This window comes from Pleurodeles waltl, chromosome 6 (genome assembly GCF_031143425.1).
Source record: "Pleurodeles waltl isolate 20211129_DDA chromosome 6, aPleWal1.hap1.20221129, whole genome shotgun sequence".
Taxonomy (NCBI): domain Eukaryota; kingdom Metazoa; phylum Chordata; class Amphibia; order Caudata; family Salamandridae; genus Pleurodeles; species Pleurodeles waltl.
This window is the reverse complement of record NC_090445.1, coordinates 883,099,008-883,116,557: the sequence shown is the minus strand read 5'-3', so window position 1 is coordinate 883,116,557 and position 17,550 is coordinate 883,099,008.

The following is a 17,550-nucleotide window of genomic DNA, read 5'->3' as shown; positions in this document are numbered from 1 at the left end:
ATCCACAGCTAGCACTTTCCAAAAAACATGTCAGATTTCACATAAACATTGATGTGTCTATGTTGCTTTTCCTGTCACGGGCACTAGGTCTACCCACACAAGTGAGGTACCATATTTATCGGGAAACTTGGAGGAATACAGAATAGAACAACAAGTGTTATTGCCCCTTGTCTTTCTCTACATTTTTTTCTTCCAAATGTAAGACAGTTGTAAAAAGGACATCTATTTGAAAAATGCCCTGTAATTCACATGCTTGTATGGGGACCACGCAATTCAGAGATATGCAAATAGCCACTGCTTCTCAACACCTCATCTTGTGCCCACTTTGGAAAAACAAAGGTTTCCTTGATACCCATTTTTCACTCTTTATATTTCACCAAATTTATTGCTGTATACCCAGTATACAATGAAAACCCTTTGCAAGATGCAGCTCTTTTATTTGCTCTGGATTCCTAGGGTTTTTGATGAACCTAAAAGCCCTATATATCCCCGCAACCAGAAGAGTCCAGCAGACGTAGCAGTATATTGCTTTTGAAAATCTGATATGCTGGAAAAAGTTAAAGAGTAAAACGTGGAGAAAAATGGCTGTTTTTTTCACCTCAATTTCAATATTTTTTTATTTTAGCTGTTATTTTCTGTAGGAAAACCTTGTAGGATCTCCACAAAGGCCCCTTGCTCAATTCAGAATTTTGTCTACGTTTCAGAAATGTTTAGCTGTCCAGGATCTAGCATTGTTTTCACATCCATCTCTGTCACTAACTGTATGGAGGATAAAAGCACAAAATAATAGTAAAAATGGGGTATGTCCCAGTAAAATGCCAAAATTGTGTTGAAAATGTGGTTTTCTGATTTAAGTCTGCCTGTTCCTGAAAGCTGGGAAGATGGTGATTTTAGCACCACAAACTCCCTGTTGATGCCATTTTCAGGGAAATTAATCCACAAGCCTTCTTCTGCAGCCCTTTTTTCCCATTTTTATTTTTTAAACAAACCTTTTGCTGTATTTTAGCTAATTTCTTGGTGTCCTCCAGGGGAAACTACAAACTCTGAGTACCTCTAGAATCCGTAGGATGTTGGGAAAAAGGACACAAATTTGGCGTGGGTAGCTTATGTGGACAATAAGTTATGAGGGCCTGTAGTGCTTTCCTCTTAGCTAGTTTCTAAAGCACTAACATAACACAACAGAAATGCACTTCTGAGGTCAAAGAAGACTTTTATTGTTGTTAATTCTTCCCCAACCACAATATTTATGAATGACAAATTAGTAGCTTTCAAGTCCGCGTTAATCAAACAAAATATATCAGTTTGCAATATACACAGCAGGTTATATTTATAAGATATTGAATGCAAAGCAAAACAAATACTTCACCGTGTGGGAAACTATCTACAGCTTCATCTTTCTAAGGTCTGCAAGCTGATGACCCCTGTCAGCCGCGAGAAAGAGATTCATCTACCCACACGGGATTGCTGGCAGCTGGCGCCAAGCTCCAGCACGAGGTCCGGCAGATTCGAATCTGACCCTCTGCAGCCTGTTACATTCGTTACATTGGTGTGCCCCCTCCTCTCAGACCTGGGAAACTGAGCAAGCCTTTTGGAGACTGGCCAGGTCTCCAAGACTACTCCTGTTCCCAAGCTCAAGCGAAGAAAACAACACCCATGTGCTCTCTCTTATCATGTCTAGTCTACTGTGAGAAAAACATCTTGGTTCTCTGGTGCAAAAACACAGCTTGGAAAAATACAGCTTGGATTCTCAACTGCAATGTCTAACTCCACGTTAAAGGCAATGGGCAGCTAACCTAAATATCAAATGCAATGTCATGTTAAAGGCAATAGGCAGCTAACCTAAATATCAAATGCAATGTCTAGTGTCATGTCAAAGCCAATAGGCAGCTGAGCTGAATACAAAATGCAATATATAATATCATGTCAAAGCCCATAGGCAGAATATCTAATAGCATGTCAAAGTCAATAGGCAGCTAAATTGAATACATCATGTCAAAGCCAATAGGAATGCAATGTCAAAGCCAATAGGCGGCTAGACTGGATACAGCATGTCAAAGCCAATAGGCAGAATACAGAATGTAATGGCTAATGCAATGTCAAAGCCCATAGGCGGCTAAACTGAATACAGAAAGTAATGGCTAATGCCATGTCAAAGCCAATAGGCAGAATACAGAATGTAATGACTAATGCAATGTCAAAGCCCATAGGCGGCTAAACTGAATACAGAAAGTAATGGCTAATGCCATGTCAAAGCCCATAGGCGGCTCAACTGAACAAAACATACCATGTGCTACTGGTGAACATTGAGCAACTAATATGCGCAGTGGTGAAACACAAAGTCATTGGTCAAAACAAAATGTAACAAATGGCAGTACAGAGCCTAAGCGCGAACTGTCCCAAAAAGCCAAAAAAAGGCCTGGCAGCGAAGGGGTTTTTTGACTCAAGAGCAAAGTCACCTGTTTTGTGCCTATAAACCGTTGCTGTTATAGATTGAATAACATTATTGTCTACTAAACAATATACAATTGACATAATTGATACAAAACACTCTGAACTGATTTATTTCAAGGTACTCTCAAATGGTATGCTTATGGAAAAGGAGGCACTGAGAAGAAATTAATTGCCTTCGATAAAATAGTTTGGTCAAGCTACGAAGTGGGGATTGAAACCAGTTTTTCTCATTACATATTGTGTAATAATGACACTGCATGACTGTTGGACTTTTTTGCTTATGCAGGGTCATCCCCAATCTTTTTGCCTCCTACCTCCTATTTACTCTGACCTGTTGCTGTTGGCTTTTGAACTCAGGGCACTTTACCAATGCTAACCAATGCTAAAGTGCATATGCTCTCTGTGTAAATGTGTATGTAATTGGAGTATCCATGATTGGCATATTTGGTTTACTAGTAAGTCCTTAGTAAAGTGCACTAGAGGTGCCAGGGCCTGTAAATCAAATGCTATTAGTGGGCCTGCAGCACTGGTTGTGCCATCCACATAAGGAGCTCTGTAATCATGTCTTAGACCTGCCATTGCAGTGTCTGCGTTTGCAGTTTTAACTGTAAATTCAACTTGGCATGTGTACCCACTTGCCAGGCCTAAACCTTCCCTTTTCTTACATGTAAGGCACCCCTAAGGTAGGCCCTAGGTAGCCCCAAGGGCAGGGTGCAGTGTATGGTTAAGGTGGGATACATAGTAATGTGTTTTATATGTCCTGACAGCGAAATATTGCTAAATTCGTTTTTCACTGTTGCAAGGCATGTCCCTCTCATGGGTTAACATGGGGGCTACCTCTAAATCTGATTAAAGTGTAGATTCCCTTTGGGAGCGGATGGGCATGTGGAGTTTGGGGTCTCTGAGCTCACAATTTAAAAATACATCTTTTCGTAAAGTTGATTTTAAGATTGTGTGTTTGAAAATGCCACTTTTAGAAAGTGAGCATTTTCTTGCTTATACCGTTTCTGTGACTCTGCCTGTTTGTGGATTCCCTGTCTGGGCCAGTTTGACAGTTGGGCTGGTTGCACCTCACACTAGACAGTGACACAAAGGGAGCAGGGGTGTATTGTGCATTTCCTGATGAGCCATCTGTGCGAGAAGGGAGTGGAGGAGTGGTCATTTACACCTGAAAGGGCTGTGCCTGTCCTCACACAATGCCATCTCCAACCCCCTTGTGAGTGTCTGGGGCCTGGCCTGGGCAAGGCAGGATTTCACATTCAAAAGAGACTTTACTTTGAAGTAGGCCTACTTCAAAGGAGAAATTGGGTATAAGAAGGGCACCCAAAACCACAGACTTTAGATCACTTCTGGACATCAAGAGGAACCTTGTCCTGGAGAAGAGCTGAAGAGCTGAGGAGAAGTGCTGCCCTGCCTGTGACTGTGCTTTGTGGAGCTATCCTGCAGTTGCTGCTTCTGCCAGAGTAACAGGGCAAAGACTCGACTTTGTGTGCCTTCCATCTTGTGAAGAAATCTCCAAGGGCTTGATTTAGAGCTTGCCTCCTGTTGTTTGAAGTCTCAGGGACAGCAAAGACTTCTCTCTGCCAGCACCTGGAGTCTCTGGAGATACTCCTACTCTGCCCTGTGGTGCCAATCCAGTTCCTGGGACACTGAAAGGAGAAGCTGGCAGCATAAAGACAAGGAAATCCACGCACAGAGCGCTGTGCGGGGAAAAGGTTGTTGCAACTCTGATCTGCAGCTGAAGAAACAACGCGCCGCCGGCTCTGCAGATGAGAAATGACACTTGCAAGAAATGCGACCGAAGAATCGATGCACGGAGCAGGAGAAACGACGCACAGCATCGCTGACGGAGGCTGGGAGATCACAACCCGCGCTATGGCTTTCAGATCATCGTGTGGCTGGATTTCCAACTCAAGTACCGCTGTGTGTGGAAAAACAACGCAAGGCCTGCCCAGACCCGAGAGTGCTGACCGGATCGACGCATCGCTCTCCTGCGGAGAGAAGACACGATTCGCCCGACCCGGCGAAAGGAGAAACGCCGCACGGTCCCGCTCGTGAGTGGAATCAACACCTCGCAAGCCCTTTTTGATGCACACTCGCCCGTGCAGGGTTATTTGTGACGAGCACCAGGTACATTTTCACGCTATCAGCGCTAGTGTGTGTTTAAAACTACTTAAAGACTCTTTTTGCATTTTTATTGATAACTTGACTTGTGTATTGTGGATTTTTGTCGTTTTGGTCTTGTTTTGTTTAGATAAATATTTCCTATTTTTCTAAACTGGTGCTGTGTCGTTTTGTAGTGTTTTCATTAAGTTACTGTGTGTGTTGGTACAAATACTTTACACCTAGCACTCTGAAGTTAAGCCTACTGCTCTGCCAAGTTACCAAGGGGGTAAGCAGAGGTTTGCTGAGGGTGATTCTCTTCTACCCTGACTAGAATGAGGGTCCTTGCTTGAACAGGGGGTTACCGGACTGTCAACCAAAGACCCCATTTCTAACAATGACTATCACATTTTTTCTTTGTTCTTTGATAACAATTTTATTATTGACCTAAGAGGCAAGACAGTTGGCTTGTGCCCCCTTTATAATGTCTTTATTGTTGTTATAGCTGGGGCAATATTTGGGTATAGTAAACCACATAAAGAAAAGGATTTTTTACAGTGTGCGTCAAAGTGCTTTTAAACGTGATGATAATAGAAAAGGAGTAACAGTGAAGAAGAACAGTTTTCAGGGTTACACAGCTTGGTCAAGCTGGGAAACCAGACCCTGTTGGTCAGGGCATCACAACTAGTTTTGCCTTGAGGCCCACAAAAACTTCTGACAATCCTGGATTATTACTTCCACAATTAATGATGCAGAAGTACTGTTTTTTTCTTCCTGGTAGCTGTTTAGCAGTGCAACAACAAAAAACAATGTTTCTGGCAGTTAAGAAATGACTCTCTTAATCACACCTCAAGTACATGTTAACATTCACATCAGACCTGAAAGTCCTGCAAAACAGGAAATCTAATTTCTTCACTGATGCATCAGCAGAGTGGACATGGGCCGAAGCACTGAAAAACTCTGGAAGACCTATGCACTAATCCCATTACAGGCCAAGATTGTGATCGTAATGAAGGACAAAACTGCAGTCACTTGGAGACCATCTTCTATTCTGCACAAGCTGAGAGGGTTCCTGCAGCAGTGGTCGCACTCCGTGAATCCTTGAGCTTGACTGGTCCCAGTAATTCAGGAGACAGCTCATTGGAAATTGGTGCTGACACAGACATGCCAGGAAACCTCTCTGCAGATGAGACTACATGCTGTAGCTGAGTGCTTGTTCTAAACAATATCAAACCATTGCCTGCTCCTTATTACTCTAGCCTGTGGTATGTGTCCCATGAGCGTTCCCACATGGGAACTGACGGAAACAGAACTGCAAGATGCAGTTTTTCGGGGGATTGTGAGTCAAAGTGGACTATTATAGAAAATTTAGGAGAAATCAAGGAGTTTGCCGATAAACTAATATGTGTGAAGCGTTATCATTTGTCACTAATTTTTTATGAAACTAGAATTAGAAACAGAAATGGCACATTATACTAGCTAAACCTGTTTAGTGTGTAATAAAATACAACATTTACCAATTGTTCTGCTAAAATTCCTTGAATGACAGGCATAATCTTCCATTAAAATTTGTTAGAGGCCCACTGTGTGCATTATCTGAGGTGTTGGCCACAAAATTACTGCTATGCATATTACTACTACAATAAATATAACGAGGAGAGGATGTGGCTTTAGGGCCAGAGCTGCAATTTAGGAACTGGGGAATCAGGTTCAAGTCTTGGCATTGGTAAACATCCTGTCATTCTTGGCAAATCACTTAGGGATTGATTTAGATATCAGCGGACGGGTTGTTCCAATGGGATTTCAACTTCAGTGGAGGGAGGTGGACCGATATCTGTCACTGTGACGGATCACACCCCTAATCTCCCCATTCCTCAAAACAAACAAAAAAGAATGTGACCTTGTCTAATGTAACTGGTGATCATATAAAACGCACTTCATTACTTTCAGGTCGAGTTTGCGCTATAAAGAACTGAGCTTTTTGCCCTTCATTATGTACATGTACAACTCAGGGCAGCCGAAGTTTGATCCTTCCCTGCCGCTTATTCTGCTGGCCCTGCCTATGTCTCTTCGCAGCCCATTCTGTGAAATGCGTGAATTTAGGTTGTTGGTGGGTGTTCAAGACAGTGCACGATTCATCGCTCTAGAGATGAGGCTGCAAGTGGTGCGTGTTTTTCGCAATGCTTCTCAGTGGGTCATAAAGGTATTACACTCATCCAATTCTTGGCCTCTCTGCTGAGCGCACAGAGCAATAGTAGTATATTTGTCAATAATAATTACCAGTAATGTATATGTGTGTGTAAGAGAGGGGATGGGGGAGTGGAGGGGACAAAAGAAAGAATGGAGAAGGAGAAAGTGAAAAGGGCAAAAGGTGAAGTGTGAGACATGCAGATAGAGATAGACGTCAGAAGTAGATATGGCAAGAAAATACACCTTTTGTATATGACTGGCACTGTGCCCCACGCGGTTCCCATATGTGTATGTACTCACAGCACCCGCCCCTATCCAGGGGGCGTGTAAATGTAGCAGGGGTCAGTAGCAGACATTGCTGTTCCAAACATGCGCGTTAATTGTTCTGTCGTTTCAAGCATTTTCCCATTTCTAAGGCTGGCTGCTATGCTCCAAAGTGAGATTCATAATTTTCGCCTCTCACCACTATGTAAACGGCCAGCACTTGTTCCTTTATTTTAGTGTGTCCATTAAAAAATAAGCTTTGGATTGGAAATATGTTGTGACTTCACAGAAATAAAAAAACGAAGGCCCATATTTATACTTTTTTAGCGCCGCATTTGGGCGGCAATTGTATTTTGTAAGCTTGCGCCGATTTTTGCGTCAAAAAATGACGCAAATGCGGCGCAAAAAAAGTATAAATATGGGCCGAAAAGTCTAAAGAACAAAAACAGCAGAGGTCGGATGAGGGTTTTCAATCGGGGAAGAAGAGTTGCTAGGTCTGCTGTGTTGCCTCCACCTCCTTATGTTATAGTAGAAAAAATTCGTATGGGCGCAGCTAATTAAAACTAGAACATCAGAATGGACGTACACCTCAGATGAACACTCACCTGGACTCGGGGTCGGATACTGGATGGGGTGGAGGCTGCTGACGGCATGAGCGCGAAGCATACTGGGGCAAAGGCCCAGAAGATCTCCACAGCCTTGCGCGCGCTTCTATCCAATTAGGACACTGAGTTCAGGCACCCAGGCTCGGATTGGGACCAAACACAGGCCCGGGCACACCCAAAAAAGTGCCCCCCATTCACGATTCGCATTCTTTTGCAAACATTTGTTGGTCAGTGTCACAAGGTTAACTGGGAGATATATAGGGTAAATAAATATCCTGCCAATAAACTTTTGATCAGGTAATGAACGTTCATCTATCTAACTGAGCTATCTCCTGGGCCTACTGTCAGATAGTTTTATAGCTGATAAGGGTGCAGCATGATAGACCTCAAAATAGTATTATTTTAAAAAGGCCATTGCCCTTGAGCTACTGATCTTAGAGGGATGAAAAAGATAAATGGGGTCTCTACAATGGTTGTGGCCAAAGAAATGTAGCTATCAAACTTTTGTAAGAGACCTGTTAACGTAAGTGTGGGCTTGGCCATAGAGTGCTCAGATCCTGTGCTTTCAGGGCATGTCACCTATCAGTATTTAAATGTTTCTGCTGTTAGTGAGTCTGAATAAACCATAGGAGGAGCACATAAACCAAATCGGGCTATTTGACTTTACCAGTGCTTGTAACCCATGTTTTTTTCAATATATTATAAGTGGGTATTCTTCTTTTCACATCTCTTTCTGCTGCAGTCTCCATCTGTGTTAGTTGCTCACATTATTTTCTTGTCATATCTCCTTCTGACGTCTATCTCTATCTGCATGCCTCACGCTTCTGCCCTGTTCACTTTCTCCTGTGCACTTTCTTTTGTCCCCTCCACACCACAAACAGTAATAAAGTCTGCCAACCCTGCATTAGGCGAAAGATACTGTTACTCTGCATGAAAGAAGCATCTAATAACCAAAGTGAGATAAGTGCACCATTATTTTATTCAAATTTAAAATATATTTTTAACATACGTCCAAACAATCAACAAAGTTAAAGTACATATACCTTGAAATAAATGTACCCCCATTATATATCCACTGCAGATGTATCTGCTGAAAAACGTTGGAGAGAGCAGGCACAGGTTCCCAGTCTGCCTCGGAATGCCCTGGCTGGCTCTGAGCAGCATCAGCATGGGCTGCAGGGCGGGCTGGGAGTCTTTGCCTGCCTGCTGAGGAGACAGAAGATCGGCGGTGTGGTGCGCAGGTACGTTTAAAAAAAAAAATTATGTCATTGTTATTACCCCCCGGCGCACTGCCTCGCCCCTTGTAACCTCTGCGAGCCGGGACTGCTTATCTGCATTCAAAGTCAAACCTGCATCAATGAGTAAAATTCATACTTGTGGGAGAGCTCTATTGTGCTTCTTCTGTGTAGCTCCGAAAACTAATATGTAATGGCTATAATTGAAGGCATTTACAACAGCCTGTATGATACCTTGAATGACGCCTTGGAAAAGTTCTGCAGCTGATGATACACCAAAAAACCTAAGGGCCTGATTTAGAGTTTGGCAGAGGGGTTACTCTGTCACAAATGTGACAGATGTCCTGTCCGCCACATTACAAGTTCCATAGGATATAATGGAATTGTAATATGGTAGACAGGATATCCGTCACATTTGTGACAGAGTAACTCCCTCTGTCAAACTCTAAATCAGGCCCTAAGAGCCTCATTACGAGGCAGGCAGGCCGACCGTCAGCCCACCAGCCCCCTGGAGAAGAGACAGTCGCAGTGATGGCGGTATCCCCCAGCCCCATTACAAGGCTTCCACTGAGCTGACCGCCGAAAACCTCTGAAATCAAAGATTTTCCCCAGTTAGACCAGTGGAAACCATGTGGCGACATTGGCCTCGGCTTCTGATGGAGCCAAGGCCAATGCCGTTGCACAGAGGGTGCCCACAGCACCCTCTGAATGCGCATTGTCTACCGTAGCAGACAGTATGCATTCTGAGGGTGTTGGGCACGGGGGCACCTGCACTGCCCACAACATGGTCGTGGACAGTGTAGGGCCCCCCCTGTGGCTCCTGCACTGTGTTTTCACCAGCCTTTTCATGCTGAGGTCCCCGTCATGAAAAGCTGGCATAAACTAGACTCCTGATCATCACAGCAGCACTGAGTGCCGTAGTGGCTGACCATGACTCTGACCACTGTCAGCCAGTTGGGATCCATGTTCCTGGTAGGGACGTTGATCTCCTGACTATCCGACTGCCAGGGTCATAATGTGGTGGTCAGACCGCCTGGAGTGCGGCGTTCCGACCACCACAGTGGCATTGGCAGTCCTTCGACCACCAATGTCGTAACTAGGCCCTAAGTCTTTTGTATTGAAATAGACCAACATGTGTAGAAAAGGTTGTAATGTACATGCAATTTTCTTCAGGTTCCAACTGATGATAACCTTTATTTAATTGAAGGCGAGAGAAGACCTTTGGAGCCTTTAATTGCATTATCATGTCAGCAATATGTGGACCTCGATGTTGTTCTCATTCAATTGCCTTGTTTTCCTGACACATGTGAACGCAGATGCCCACAGCTCCTTCACTGTCCTATTTGGGCACTACTAATAAGGGAGCAACCCATGGTGTTGAACCAGTGGAGCGCTCAATAATGTCATGCTTAAGTAACAATTAAGGTTCTTTTTACAACAGCTTCTTGCAAATGAAAAGCACTTTGTCTGGGTCTCTGAGCAACAGGATGGACATCCTCATTAATATGCAGTTTACTTTCAAAGTCTTAAGCTGTATTGAAACTGAGTCGACAGGCACTTGACGCTGTACCTTGAAGCAAATGGATGGGTGCTTGTGCCTTTGTTTTCTTATGTTTCACTGTTGATACAAATTAACCTTGGCTCTTTATGGTCCTAGATGCAGCCCATGTATACACTTTGGTTTTAAATGTAATAAGATGCAGTAACGGAGATAGTTCAATGTATTTCATCGTATTTCTCTTTAGGAATTATGTTTATCAATGGGACACTGTTGATAATGAGAGGTATCAAACAATTATTTTTTTCAATGTAATCTTTGGACAGTGTTTTTATGATTTCAGTGTTCTGACATGTCAACTTTTCTTTGACTGACAATTGTCTTCACAGGCAGCTAGTCCAACATGTGCACATTTCTCGGAAGTAAACATCAACATGGCATAATCATTTTCTTCACTTTCACTTAACATTGAGGTGGAAGAACTGTTTGACAATGATTTAGATGACAATCAACTATATTTTTTTGTCAATATGCCTCAACTGATGTCGCTGCGTGGCATGGCGGACATGTGTCGAGCATTGCTTCTGGAATGTTTTGGCAGCCATTTTGTCTTAAAGTCGCAATGCACTTACTTTTTCCTTCACTTTACACACCATCACAAAATGGTTCGCTTTCCTGCAGCCTTTACATATCTGTTCAATTATGGGACATTTACCTTTGTGTGCAAATGAAAATCCACATCTAAAACAAACTTCTTTTTATGCATAAACGTCACTTTGCGTTCTTTTGCTTTGGCTTGCTTCTCATACTCATGACTGATTCACTCTGGGCAACTCTGGCCTCTATGTCAGCAGCTTTTGTCTCAGGTTTCAGGAAGGCAGGAGCATTGTAACTGTTTACCAGATTAGCTGATGCTGTAACCCGAGCTCTCTCTGGCTCTCCTTGCCGGAAATCAGGACCTGTTCCATTCATGCACCTACCCTGGCCCTGCGATGGGCTGACCTTGAGGGCGTTCTTGATGTGCTCCATCAGCAGAACGGCCTTCTGCTGAACTTCTCGCCCCTGCAGATATGGTCAGCTTCGTAAACACAATCTCAGGCATTTCTCTGTGAGCCACCCTTGGCCATGATATGAGGACTCTGTTTAATAGGTTCAGGTAAGCAGATAATCCTTTTGTGTGTTTGATGGATCTAAATGCTGTGTTGAAATAACTGTTGCTTTCAGAACAGGATTAAAAGGGATCTTCCTTTCAATCGTTTCTTTAAAACATTTTACTTTTTTTTGTTTGCAGCTGCTGAAAAAAGGCCCATGCCCCAGCCCATTTAATCAGCATATTTGCACTGTTTAGACAAATAGTCATTTTATTTAGGCCTGTGAAGCGCTACCACAACCACCGTCATCTCACCAACAAGGTGGCAATTGCCTTTGATTACTGGGGAGTCCAACTTATGATAATAGGATAGTGGGGCGGTGGCAGACATCAGCATAACAATGCAAGCACCACTTTATTTTTATTGTTCACCTGGATGCACTTCAGGGCCACCTGTTATAAATGGCATCTTGTGCAGGCTCCCCAATTTTACGAGCAAGTATGGTACTGGAAACCAAGGGCCTGATTTAGATCTTAGCTGAGGGTATGCACTGTCACAAATGTTACTGATTGTGACGAATATCCCATCCGTCCAATTGCCATCTCCATACGATATCATGGGATTGTAATACGCCAGACAGGATATTTATTGTGCTTGTGACAGAGTATTCCCTTCCACTAAAATCTAACTCAGGCCCTGAGTCACCAGGGCTTCACTAGGGGCTGCATACCAAGACCTATTGGCAGTCCCTGCAACAGCGGATTTTGAGGATTCCCTTGCGACACCATGTGCATGCGTGGAACAAAATAAGTATCCCCATCATCCGTATTGGCAGTATGTGCGCATGCGCATGCACCTCATAAAGGTAATTCTTGGCATTACCAATGTGCATCCATATCAAGTGTTGATGGGAGTTCACCTTACCAACTACGCATGTAAGGCAGCTGGTCAGGGACCCCACAGGGATTTCATGAGCCCAAAACAGGGGCTTATTTAAGGTGGCGGGCCTACAGCCAGACCACCTCAAGGTGGGCTGCTGGCAGTGGTAGAGTCAGGAAAAGGGCGATCTGTTCCCCTGCTACAATTGCCTAGAGACTAACAGTTGGACCTTGGTGGAGGGAGAGTGCGTCAAGTTAGAAATGAGGACTGAATCGCAAATTAACACCCAAAAAGTGACTAATTAACCTATGTATCTACAAACAGATTTACTGTTGTGTTAAACTATGTAAATCATGCACTATATTCTGGTTTAAGTATTGAGGAAGGCAGGTTCATTTTAACACAGAAAACTTCATGGTCACACAATCATGCGATTCCAGTGACCCTGTAGGTAGTTGTTGCTTTGTGGATGTTACCAAGTTCCCAATTCTTAGCAGTGGCCGCTGCCAAACACCCTCATCCCGCTCCCTTCAACCCCCAGCAGCCATTCAACAGTCAAAGTGTTGATTTAGGCAGTTGTGAGTATGCTCGGAGCCTGGAACTGCGTCAGATACTGATTCTGTGAATCAGACCCATTGGTGGCTACGAATAACACGTTCTACACATTTGAATGTCACTAGAGTCCACAGTGACACGGAGCACTCACTATGCAACTATAATTTAAATTAGAAAAATACAAATAGAAAAGCATAAGTGTAATCTAAACTGCCCTTAAAGGGAAGAATATACTCGTACACCAATAAATTAAAAAATACACCAAAAACAGTTGCACTTGCACAGCGAATTTTTTAAATAGTAATAGTTGAACTTGTAACAACCACTATCTGTTCACAGGCAGCTCTAATTCGACTTATTAACAAAGTAGTCAGCAGCCTAATTACTTTCACAAATTCCTTCCTGTTGCCTTTCAGCTCAAGGACGTTTGCACAGCGATGTTTATACTGCAAGGTCTTCACATTTTCAGCCACTCGAGAGTGTGTTAATCCTGATACATTTGTAGCAGATTCTGATATTTCTTTCCGGAATGCTCTTTTTCTTGGAAATTGACGTATTTAACAAAAATATACTTCTTAGAGCTCAACAAGTGTTGAAATTTTACATTTTGGAATTTAGATCAGTGCTTTATCTAACCGCGGCTTGGAGCCCGATTGTCCTATTATGCAAAGTTTTGCATTAAAGAAAATGGCAAATATTATAATATATTATACTGCAGCATTTATGTACCACTTTTTTGCCTCTTGTCCTACCCCCAAAGGACCTTGCAGACCAGAGGGCCATGGTTCTGAGGTGCATGAATTAGAGAAGGGAGTTGAGTTTGTGTGTCCTGTGTAATGCCCAAAGAGGTGAAGAAACCTGACGCTGCTGTGCTTGGGTGGTGGGGGAGGGGTGTGTGTGTGTCTCTCTCTCTTTCTCTCTCTCTATCTTTCTCACTCTCGTTTTCTCTTTCTCCCCCTCTCTCTCTCTCTCCTTTCACACAAACATCATGGATTATGACCCAGTTTTCTCAGTAGAAGTGGGCCGTATCCTTTTTGCTAGACCATAATTCACAAGCATATTAAAGTCTGACATCCTTCACTTTTTTGTCTTTTTATGTTTACTGTGTTTACAAATCTTTTCTAATAAACATCATAAAAGGATCTGAAGCTCCTGTACCGCAAAAATGATTGTACCCCCAAATTGAGGGTAGGTGGTTACAGATTTAATTACACAAAAATCACTTTCCTGCTGGGACATATCTAATGAAATGGTACGTTCCCCACAAAGTGCAACCATGTACACAAATAAAAGGCTTATGCCCCTTCAGGGCCAGTGTGTAACTAATACTATAACTCTGTTTATCATCAAGAGCTCTATCTCCACTCAAAAACATGGAGGAGGTGTTTTCTGGTTCTTAAGAAAAAACACCCGCTCTAGACTAAAACAGCCCAAAGCACCTGAGGGAAATTACATAGTGTATGATTCTTTTCTACAATTGGCCATCAATGATCTATTTCTAAAAGTACATTGGATTGGCTACAACACACCTTTTGTTGTATATAATTCTTTGAGTGAGGTATCAGCAAGCAAACAATGCTTGTGAATATTTAGGACAATCTCTCCTCTACAATGTGAGCCTGCATGTATTTATCTTCGTTATTTCAATTAGATTTCCTCAAGTTGTGTACAGTTGTTGCTCCTGATAGCAAGAAGGGGCGGGGTGGTGCGCACATGGGTGGGTGGGGGGACTTAAATAAAAATTACATTAAAAAAAAGGAAAACACTTAAATCCTCCGCCGCTCACCGCGCCTCTGTCAGTCGTCGCTCCAGGCAGGCAGGCACAGGCTCCCAGGCTGCCCTGCGGCCAATCCTGACACTGCTCAAAGCAGCGTCAGGATTGGTTGGGAGCGCCCAGCCAGGGCAACTGTGTTGCAGGGCTTTAGGGAGCCTACTGCACATGTATGTTTGGTTTGGCCTGCCTGAGCACTCCCCCTCGCTGCTTTCCACCCTTTGGCCCCGCCCCGTTAAAAGAAAAGGATAATAAACAAAGTTTATTATCCTTTTCTTTTAAAGGTTTTGCAGCTGCCTCTGCTGGCGGGGGGCAACGCTGCTGTGCCCTAGTGGAGGAGCCACCCCTGATTGTCTATCTCTTTTAACACCTGCTATAGTGTTGATTCTATTATATTGTATTTACATATATGCCATGCCTCTTAGCCATGATGAAGTGCTGAAGCACGTCAGACGAGTTGCACAGTACATGTGGGGGAGTGTTGTTTGGAAGATTGTTGCATTTTAGTGTGGCCTATATAGGAGTGTTTTGGTGTCCTCTATGATTGGTCAAAGTGGTGTTCTTATCTTCATTGGGATCGCTGCACCTATGAAACTGTAGGTTAGAGCTTGCACTGACACACCACAAATAGATTGTTTCAGTTTGGTTGAAGTTAAAAGGACTGTCCGATGTATAGTTGTTATTGAAAAATATGTTTATCGAGGTTTAAAAAACATTGCATGTTCAAAATCACATGACCACCCATTGTAGGACACCTACATGAAAGACTACATTTAATTCTTGATATTAAATTCAAACGCCTTGCAAAATAATTGATTTTCAGAATGATGGTTTTATCACTGACAGTAAACAATATTGTTATAGCATTTTCTTTTGTGTCAATCATTGACAAGTAAGGTAATTAACAACATGTGTCTCATGTCCAATAGGCAGACACAACCATTTTATAACCACTTGATTCAATCCTTCTCTTGCACAATAGACACAGACTTATGTCAAGTGGAATTCTGATTCTGGCCCTTATTACTTCCAAAACAAAAGTTGTCAGACCGGTACGGAAGCTGCCAAATAATCACCTGTCCTTAGGACAATAATTTTAAGTAAAATACAGGATAGCCAGAGATACAAATTCTGATGCAATTTGCCAATCAATTTTTGTTAAATGAAAATTTAGCATCTGGAGCTTTGAACTAGTGGCATAATGTCCACCTAAGGCTATTTTGTCAATGAAATTTGTGTTAAAATCAACATTTTTGGCATGCCATCCCACTTTCCAGAAGCTAAGTGTTGCAGGTCTTTCAATGCACAAGCAAGTGCCTTCAGTGTATTTGTTTCACATGAACTACCTCCAGCTGTTGTCAGCTGCCATTTTTGAACAGTGTTTTTTTGCCACCAGTTCTGTGTTTTCCAGTCTGTAAGCAGTTTGGTGGGGGAGATGAGAGGTATTCACAGACTCATTGTTCGCATATACACACATTCAAAAAGTTTAGTGATCATTGTGTTCGCGTCTTATCTATACAACTGCCCCAGTGAAGATGTGTTTAGAAATGATTACTATCAGCAAAAATATTAACTGAAATAAGTTGATGTTGTTTACATGGGTCAATCAATCAATCAATCACAGACATTTATAGAGCGCGCTATTTACCCGTTAGGGTTCCAAGGCGCTGGGTGGGGGGGTGGAGACTGCTACTGCTCGAAGAGCCAGGTCTTGAGGAGTCTTCTGAAGGCGAGTAGGTCTTGAGTCTGTCGGAGGTAGGTAGGGAGCGTGTTCCAGGTCTTGGCGGCGAGGTAGGAGAAGGATCTGCCGCCGGAGGTGGTTGGTTGGATGCGGGGGATGGTGGCGAGGGCGAGGCTCGCGGATCGCAGTTGGCGGGTCGGCGTGTAGAAATTGAGTCTCTCGTTGAGGTAGGTGGGGCCGGCGTTGTGGAGTGCTTTGTGTGCGTGGGTGAGGAGTTTGAAGGTGACCCTTTTATCGACGGGAAGCCAGTGGAGCTCTTTGAGGTGGGGGGTGATGTGGCTGTGGCGGGGTGTGTTGGTGATGAGTCGGGCTGAGGCGTTTTGTATGCGTTGGAGCAGTCGGAGGTTTTTTGCTGGGATTCCTGCATAGAGTGCGTTGCCGTAGTCCAATCTGCTGCTGACGAGGGCGTGGGTCACCGTCTTCCTGGTGTCAGTCGGGATCCACTTGTAGATCCTGCGGAGGGTGCGGAGGGTGTTGTAGCAGGAGGAGGTGACGGCGCTGACTTGTCTGTCCATGGAGAGTGCGGAGTCGAGGATGAATCCCAAGTTGCGGGCGTGGTCGGTGGGCGTCGGAGCCGTTCCAAGGGTGGTGGGCCGCTACAATTCATTCCAGGCGGAGGGGGATGTCCCGAGGATGAGGATTTCTGTCTTGTCGGTGTTGAGTTTCAAGCGGCTATTTCTCATCCAGTCGGCGACTGCTTTCATTCCTTCGTGGAGGTTGGCTTTGGCTGTGGCGGGGTCGTTGGTGAGGGAGAGGATGAGCTGGGTGTCGTCGGCGTAGGTGATAATGTTGAGGTCGTGACGGCGGGCCACTTGTGCGAGGGGGGGCCTTGTAAATGTTGAACAGCGTTGGGCTCAGGGAGGAGCCCTGAGGGACGCCGCAGATGATGTTGTTGGCTTCTGAGCGGTAGGGTGGGAGGCGGACGGTCTGTGTTCTGCCGGAGAGGAAGGATGAGGTTCAGGCTAGGGCTTTTTCCTGGATGCCGGCTTCTTGGAGATGTGATAGTAGGGTGTGGTGGCAGACCGTGTCGAAGGCCGCTGAGAGGTCTAGGAGGATGAGGGCGGAGGTCTCGCCGTGGTCGAATTGACGTCTGATGTCATCTGTGGCGGCGATGAGGGCGGTCTCGGTGCTGTGGTTGCGTCTAAATCCGGTTTGTGAGGGGTCGAG